This window comes from Trichomonas vaginalis, chromosome IV (genome assembly GCF_026262505.1).
Source record: "Trichomonas vaginalis G3 chromosome IV, whole genome shotgun sequence".
Classification (NCBI taxonomy): domain Eukaryota; phylum Parabasalia; order Trichomonadida; family Trichomonadidae; genus Trichomonas; species Trichomonas vaginalis.
Genome location: NC_067206.1, coordinates 1,575,853 through 1,585,036, shown reverse-complemented (window position 1 = coordinate 1,585,036; position 9,184 = coordinate 1,575,853). Strand labels below are relative to the sequence as shown.

General features: G+C 35.0%; 3 annotated features.

The window, feature by feature from the left end:
* Window positions 1-7,527: part of a mobile genetic element that runs on past the window's edge.
* Window positions 6,835-7,527: a terminal%2Cinverted (terminal inverted repeat of Maverick-1B transposon ID:TVAGG3_0009660).
* A 1,452-nt stretch (window positions 7,528-8,979) lies between these two features.
* Window positions 8,980-9,183: a mobile genetic element.
* Window position 9,184: the final 1 nt, after the last annotated feature.

Below are 9,184 nucleotides of genomic sequence, written 5' to 3'. Positions count from 1 at the left end.
GATCAGGCCTGAGTAGATGGAGAGGACTATTGACCACATGAGAGAAGTCATTCGTGTTAGAGACTTTCCCAAAGGTAAAGTACAAGAATTTCTGAATCGCAACAGGTAATAGCATTTAACTGTTACCATGGTTATTTCAATGACTCAAGACATAATGAAATAAAGAGATCATACCAAAAGAATGTGAAAACTGTTAGAACTATGAACTTACTTCTTGTTGAGAACACTAACATGGCTAAATGAAGATTACCAATGACAACATATTTCATTCGCACTATTATAGAAAATTCTCAAAGCTTGTGGTGGAATGAACATTGAGAAACAAATGAAAGAATTTATACAAAGAGAGAGATAAATAATGTAGTTCGTTATGGATTGAACAACACCAGTTATGGGATGTTATGAAAACATTGTGGGAGTTGCAAATATTTCCGAACCTATTTCTTATGGAGAACTTTTCACATATCGACTGACTTTATAAACAGAACTTTGCAACCATTTAAAGACTTGTCATATGCCTCCCAAAGTCATTGTGTACAACTGAAGAAGAAAGCGAGTCAAAAAAGTTAAATAAAAATAGTGCAAGTTTCATTCCTGAGCACGTTTCTTTGGCGACTTTGAGTGCAGTACCGATGGCTTTCATACAAGCTTTTAACATATGTTATGACAGTGAGAATGGTTGTGAGTGAAAGCATTTGGGGTCAGAAAAACTGTGCAACAGATTTTTGGAACGACTTCCTGACAAAAGTTTAATTATTTTCCATAATCGCTCTAGTTTATATTTAAACTTCATCTTAAGAACACATGACAGAAAAGTGAAAGGAACTCCCATCATTAAAGGTTCACGAACAATGCATAACTGGCTTATATAAAGGAAGGGCAAAATTATTATAAAGACTCCTTACAGTGTTATAAATAAGAAAACTTAAACTATTTTCCTGCTATGGTTTTAACTGTACAGTGAACAGGACCGAAAGAAGTATTTCATACAACTTACTACAGCAGTGTTTGTTAGCAAAATGACAACAGAACTGGTGTCATTTCTGAAGCATGTAATTTATCCGGGATGCAGATACATTCATGAAAACATAGATTCCCATCAAAGGTTGCAGAATAGATTGAAAACCCATTTAGATTTAGAAAAATATAGCTCCATTTTATTTGCAAACAAGATGTAAGAATTTTAAGAGAAGTTTTTTGTTAAGTTCCGCAATGAACATATTGAAGAATTTGATTTAAACGTTTTATGACTACGTTTAGTATTTGTTCTATTGCTAACAAATTGTTTTGAGAACAGAGTGTACTCCCGAATGGAAATTTATACGGACCTTTCAAATAAACCAAGAGAATTTATTTCGAGATGCATTCAAGGTGGAAGATGTAATGTTGTCAGATAAATGAAACAAAGAGCGAAAAGAAACTCATTGCTGAATTTCGACGCTGTTTCATTATATCCATCAGCTATAGAAAGACTTTATACTTTAGAAGGTATTCCAAAGGTTATAAGAAAGAAATGTTAAGCACAGAGTATCTCATGAGACATTTATTCGATGACGACAAAAGGAAAACCCATTGGTGAAAAGTTTATGTCTGGCTTCTTTGTTCTCATTAAATAACAGAGATTGAATACAAGACATTTCCTTTAATAGTTTGGACCCTGAACTAAATCCAGAACTTAACGTTCCCAGAGTTCGACTTGCTGTTTAATGATGTTGAACCATATAACATTACAAACCTCAATAAAAATATCAACGGTGTCAATATGTGAAGTTTGCAAGGATATATTACGATGGAAACAGAATATTAGAATAAGAGATGAAGTAAAGAAGTTGTTTGAGTTAAGGTTAAAAGTATAAAGAAAGAAGGAAATCCTTTGCAAGAAAATATAAAGCCATTCTGAACAGTATTTATGGCAAACTATTCTATCTCCTATTGAGTCAAAAATAACCATAGTAATGACAAAGATGCTATAAGATATGCCATCATGAAAAACTAACAAACCATATAGTGAAGTTCGAAGGTTGGATGGTTCAGATAAAACTATTTTCCAAGCTAACGAAAAGCATTTGCAGACACTTTAACTTCGTCCACTGGTGTTAATATTCTGTCAATGTCGAAGAGAATAATGTGGTGAAGTATTCTGTACTGCTGAGGACTTAGGAATGACATCTTTTTATAGCGATACGGACAGTAAATGCATTCTACAATTGAGATATCCTCGTTTAGCTGAAGATTTTGGAGAAACGTTATGGAAGAGTTTCTCATTGGTAAAAAACCTTGTCAATTTCATAGCGACTTTTGCCAGAAATCACAAAAAGATAAACAAAGTTTAAGCCATACAAGTCAAATATTTTGTGGAAAGAGACTTACATAGACTTTACTCACGAAGATTTAAATGAGTTGCATTCACTGCAGAATTGAAAAGGAGTGAAGCAAATGTTATTGCTTTTAACGCTTAATGATATATTTCCTGACTCTGTTCAGTGTTTTCTATGAGATGAAGATAAAGGTTTATGGTTTCCGCAAGGAATATGAAACAAGGACTCTTGAGTTCAGTTTAATGAAACTTTACAAAACTTTATGACGGTCAAGAGATTGGATTTTGGACTTATGTAAGTATGTCAACGCTTGCTTTGAAGAGAAGTTTAACTTTTCAATAACGACTAAAACAAGCTTTATCGTAAGTTGAAGTTCTGAGGTCATTTATTTTTGTCAAGCAATGAAGGTTCATCGTGGATAAAATAAAACTAGCGGCAAGGGCGAAAGCCATGTGGTCATTTACAATACTGCGATGGTAGAGTTTTAAGAGTGTGCTTTCAATGTAGAGACAGTCCTTATGGTCGGAGGTAAGAACAGTGGGCAAGTTATGTCATGAGTGGAGAAACATGTCTATCCAAATACTTTCAAAACGATTGAAGCCAGTTATTTATAGTATTTAGGATTTGGCAGTGGGGTGTAGTTCTTGTATAGACCATGAACTCATTTTCAACTCCCTTACTTAGTTGAATATATATAGCTTGCTTTCTAATCCAAATGCTGAAATCTAATTTCGGAAAAATCATTTTTTCCTCCGAAGCATTGCATCATAATTGAAAAAATTCTTGAAATCATCACTTGGTTCAGAGATTTAAAATCTTAATACGTAATGAATTTTTCTTCTTTTTAGCGACTTCAATTGAATGGTGAGAATACAATAATGAACAGTCATGTGTTCCCATCTTCCAATTTGGGTACAAACTCGTAATGAAAAGCTATTTAATCTTTCTACAATTCCTTCTTCTATTCAGTTTGTGCAAAACTCACTAAAGACTGGTAAAAAGTTTTGTACTTCAATGTTAAACTTCTTTTGAAAATTTTCGTAAATGTAATTATACATCTTCCTAACGTGTATCGTCTTAAAGTATTTGTATATGTGAATGTTTTTGGGGCTTAAAAGCTGTTACGTCATTTTCTATCTCGAACTGAAGTATAAAAGTAATCTTTTGAAAGCACGTGTTAATATACATATTTTGTTAGCCAATGTACTTCTCCTTCATTTATGTTCACAAATCCAGTCTGTTGGAAACTTAAACGTTACTCTGTTAACCCTTTTATTTTGACCGTCAGGGTTTCACTACTGAACGCAAACAGAATAAAGGTATTTGTCTATACATTTAATTCGAATAAAAATAAACCATTACTCTTTTCTTTGCCTTCAGGCTTCTTAGCTTTTGCTAGCTTCTCTCTAGCTTTCTTCGCAGTAGTCCCTTGGGTTCTTTTTCTTCCAGCAGCTACTGCAGCAAGTTTTTGTTTTTCACTAAAGTTTTCTCTTGGTCCTCTCTGGCTTTGTTCTTTTGTTTTTGTTTCCTTCAGTTCGGATAAAATTGCTCACGAATTTTTTCTTCAATGCCTTCAACATCTATGACCCCTTGGGTCCTTGTCCGTAGGCTTGTCTGAGTCATTTGACTGCAGATAAAAAACAAATTAAACTTTAAACCGAAATGTAAAATGAGCTTGTCAAAAATCAGAGCGAGAGGTCTATTATATTAAATGACGCAAGAGGAATACAACAATCCTTTCTATTACGTAAGTCAGATAAAGATGGTAAAATATGACGTAAAGAAAAAGAAAGGTTCATTAGCGAATCAAGAAAGCGACAACATTAAGGTGCATGCAAGGGTGAAGTCCAACGAAGCCCATATAAAAACCTTCTGTTCAAAACTGAGCCACCAATAGACCAGAAGAAAAGAAGCCAGAATGTACTTCAATAACGAACGCAACGAAAGCTTATTGCAAAGTTCGTGAAATTTCATTGAAAACAAACCGAGTCCAAAGAACCTGACCCACAAGGAAAGAAGTGAGTACAAAAGAGAATGTAAAGTTCATGGAAAATGTCAAGAAAACAACTTCCACCACGAATGCAAGAAGAAGAGTGAGAAATAATGAAGTTAATAGATATTTTTATTGAAGTAAAATACATGCAGAACGAACAGCTAAACGAATTTAACTCATGCAGAGCATATTCATCAAGATTCGCTCATATTTCGATATCATACACAATGCAGTTCAAATTGGTGAACTAAATAGAAATATTCTGACGCAAAAGATTCCATCACACCTGGAACTGCTTAAAGATAACACATGGGTAACATTCAATCTCTCACCTCCTGGTGAAAATATGTTGCTTTACAATAACATTCATTAACGTAATAAAATGGAAGGTCAATTTATTGTAGATAAAGAAATTGGGTTAGGTTCCATAAAAACAACCCACCAGGATTTTGGATTGGTTTCGATGGAGCTTTCTATGCAGTTGCTGGATATCAAATCCTTGCAAATGGTCGTATCGTAATTCTCAAGACAATGCAAGAGAGAAGCATATATAACCTTAAACTCACAAACTACCGAACAAATAAAGAAAGTAGATGTTTCTCAAGACTCCGACATGAAAGATGTATGGAAGTCATCGGAACATGCAGAACAGGACCAAATTGTTTAGTGGTCCAATTACAGCAGGAAATCATTTGAATTTTAAGCTTCGTTTAAGAATTCCTGTTAGAAGATTCCTTCCATTAGAACTATTCGATTTAATTCCAGCTTTTGCAGGAAACATTCAGCTTAAAGTAAAGTTTCAGTAGCGACGCCTGTAACAATGCCACATCTATATCTGTAAATGATATCAATTGCTTTTCAATCCAACTCTTAAAGTTGCATTTGCTTCAGATTCAAATCCACGACAAATAAATTTGGTTCCATGAATGAACATTCACTATGAATAACGAAGGCAGTAGAAGCTAGTGGGAAACAGTTACTATTACAACTGTAACCCAGCAACTATTTCGAACAAGATGGATTTTAATGAATGGTTTCATTCAATACCAAAGTCATTCTCTTAGACCCTAACATTTATACATAACTTGTAGAACATTATACAACGGAGGCTTTATGTTTTCCTGTTAAAGTTATGGATTGGGATTCCTATGACGGTTTCCATTCTCAAGAATACAGATAGTTTCAAGGCAAACAATTTACAGCACTTTAATACCGCCCTATTGTTAAAGTAATTTGGGCACTATTTAGAAAGAAAAGACACATTATGTTAATTTTGAGAACCCTAAGTTTAAATATCCTTCAGCTTTCCATGGGAGCTTATAGAAAATGCCTGCAGAACCTGAAAAATCATATGGACCTGTATTTTAGAAATGGTTGCGAACGCTGTTAATACACAAACAAGATATGATAGGATTTTAATGAAGATGTTATGAGGTCATTGGTGATGATGGTAGTGTGGAACATAAAAAAAATGGGATAGTATGGACAACACACATTTCCTTTATTGGTTTTTCCAACAGAAGTGGAACTTTTGCTTCCAGCAAGGTCAAACATCTACTGCTCCAATAACATACAAATTGTCTGTTAAAGACTATTGAACTAGCAACTGAAAATGTACCAAGCCACTTATTGGATTTATGAGGGATTGTTGCTTTGCCATTCAGGTGCGTGCTTAATGGGCATCCCCAATAATAAAGATTAGATGACTATAACTTAGCTACGGACGAACAGTGAGAATAAAGGATTGAACGTTTTATTTTTTTAAAGCTTATAAATGAGTTCTTCATCAAGCTCTCGTGAAACCTTCACCATCATGAAACAAACTTTTATACCAAACGATTATGGAGCAACCTAATTGAATATTTCTACGAGTGCACAATGGCAAAGAGCAGTCCTCACCAAGGTTAGGTGGTTCCAACCAGCTCCTGTCAAAAATAGCATTTTGTCAAGTCCTTATATAAGATATGGTCTCCCACTAGGTTTGCTAGCTACAGCAAGTAGCCAGTTATGATGTTGAAAAGAAATAAAGCAAATGTTTGTAAATAATACTGACAGTAGCTGAAGTTAAACAAACTCCAAACCCTTCGCCCAAAACCAACGCCTTCACAAGCAAAACATTCAATGACTTCTGAACCTATGGAAGTACAAACTCCTGTTCAAAAAGTCAACTCCTAAACGTTTTGACCTCCAACATTTAAAACAGAACCTACTCCTCAAATAAATCGTAAAACTCCCTGCGTTTCCTTACTGAAAAAAATAACGTTATTTTTATTTAATATTAAAATTTTTATTTGAATTGAAAATGACGACTAAAGTCACGGTGAAAGCAATGAAACAAAAGTTTTTGGTAGAATACATTAATCAGGAAATATTCCATGAAGGTTTTACATTCATACTATGAAGGATGGTAGAGTTCAAGTTTAGAAAGATAAAGCAACCATTAGATAAAAGAGAATTTGAGAAAGATTAAACTTCAATGGAGGAACAATTGCTAAAACTTAAGAAGAAGTAGAAGATTTGGAGAAGGAAGAGAGTTATAAAGCAATGAATTCAACAGAGTGAAAAAACAGGTGAAAAAATGAAGGTGAGTCTCACCACTTCACTAAATTTATTTTTTGTGCTATGTTTTATACGTGTGAGGGTGGTGATATCATTAATTTTTAAGTTATTTTTTAAAATTATTTTTTAATTTTATTTTTATATAAATGAGAAAACTATTGAGATAACAAACTACAACGATCATGAGTTCAAGAATTTTTGTTCTTCGTTCCTCGTGAAAATACATTCTATCAGATACGAGGGAGAAAGGGTAAGTTAGTTTGAAGCGTTTTATGAAGGAATGAGAATGGAAAGTTTATACAACATACGATACAAACGGTAAGCGTTTTCATTAAGCTTTGTCAAAACCTTACAGGTATAAACTATAACAGTGAATTTTGACCTATATGAAGAGAAAGTGGAGTTCAGAAGATTATGAAGCCTGTTATATGAAGAACAGCAATGGGAGGAGTTGGCAATACTTTTGTAAGTGAAAGTTTTATTTTTTTTACATTAGTGAGGTGAAGTGGTTGGCGGCTTTGTAAATATTAAGGTTAAGTTAGTGTTTGTCGTTTTTGTTGTAAAATATACGTTAACGGTTTTGTAGAAGTTCAAATTCACATATAATGGGTAAGAGGCGCGGAGTGCCTCCCGTACACATTGATATGTATACTAACTATCTTTGGCCTTTCGACTGGTTGGGAGTGTCATTTTTCGGGAATCAAAGATGAACTTGATGAATCGAATCATTCTGCAACTCTCTCTGAATGTCGAAAGTCAAGAATTGTGGCCATGATGTGTTCCTTGTAGTTGACAAATAATATTTGAATGGCAATGAATCGATGATCTGGTTCTCCTCAATTCTGGTGTGAATCGAGTATCAATTTGTTTGTTTCGTTGGCACATCACGGTAAGTTGATTCGAAGAAGTTGACCGATTCCTGGTATTTGCTCTGCGAGATCTGTGATCAATCTTGTTCATCGTGTCATCACAAATCTTGTGCTCCAATATGTTTGAGTTACCGAGTAATGTGGCAAGTTCATTGGGAACGAAGACTAATCTTTGGACTTTCATGAATTCCAACAAATTTTGTAAAGATGACTTTGACATCGTCTGTTACGAATGGGAGAGGACTGATTGGCACTTCAAAACTTCTGTCTCACTTCGATATGAGAACAGAACCCTGTAAACATACGGTTCAGAATGACACGTAATTCCCATATTTGAAAGACCAAACATAACACCTTTTAATTGGGTAAAAGGTAGTTTCGCCTCTTGGTTTGATGGACTGTATGGATAAATCGACAGCTTGGATGAGCGACAGCAATGATGTCCGCTTTGAATGGTTTCATGGAGGGTGCAACAACAGCAAGCGACGGTTATACGCTTGAAGGAAGAACCTTTGTTGGTGTATAAATCTCGAAAAGGAGTAACTCTCATTATCATTCAGGGGTGATCCATAATGTTATAATTTGTCAAACCGACTTAAACTGATATGATCAGAGGAAGTGTGTGCGCTCACCCTCGAAAACCATTTTCATGCGACCAGCCATGACCTTGGAAACGTGCATAAAGAAACGCTCGACAATCTGCCTTCTTGGGCAACTCTCGCTCTCGCGCTTCAACGTCTGATTCTTTCGTGGCTTCTCTTTCATCACGCACGGCAGTAGGTGATATTTCTGGATCAATAAATACCCGTCGGCAAGTACAGGATATTGGTAATCATCAAATTCTCGCTTTAACTGTCAAAAAATCCGAGACTTTTTGACAATCGAAAATCTTCTTGTCATGGACTGCAGCCATAAACTCAACGTTTTGATGTATGCTTTTCACTGGTGACAGAAGGATTGGAGCTTAATACCATTTGCAGTGGTTTTTTCATCCCAAACTAATAAAGCCTCTCTTCCTTTACCGAAGGAATTGTTTGAAAGGAATTGTAGTGCTGTCATACAGCCCCCCTTTTCGCTGCAGAACAGCCAATCAAAGGGGGAAAAAAAAAAAAGTTTTAAATTTGTTCTTCATTGTCTCGTAAACGAAAAGGGGATTTGACGGAGTCAAATCCCGCTCACAAAAAGTGACTTTCATGTCAAATTTTAAATGCATGTAAGGTCCACTTTTATGAGTTTTAGGAAGGAATTGGAGGCCATGAGTTACTGACTTTCATCAGTAATCTCATAGCTCCATTCCTTCTTAAAATGGGAGAAACTTTGTCCGAATAGTTTATACATTCGGAAAAGTTTCTCCCATTTTAAGAAGGAATTGGAGGGTAAAGATATCCAATGAATGTAAATCTCTTAACCAATCCAATTCCTTCTGAAAGTGTGCAAACTTTGGG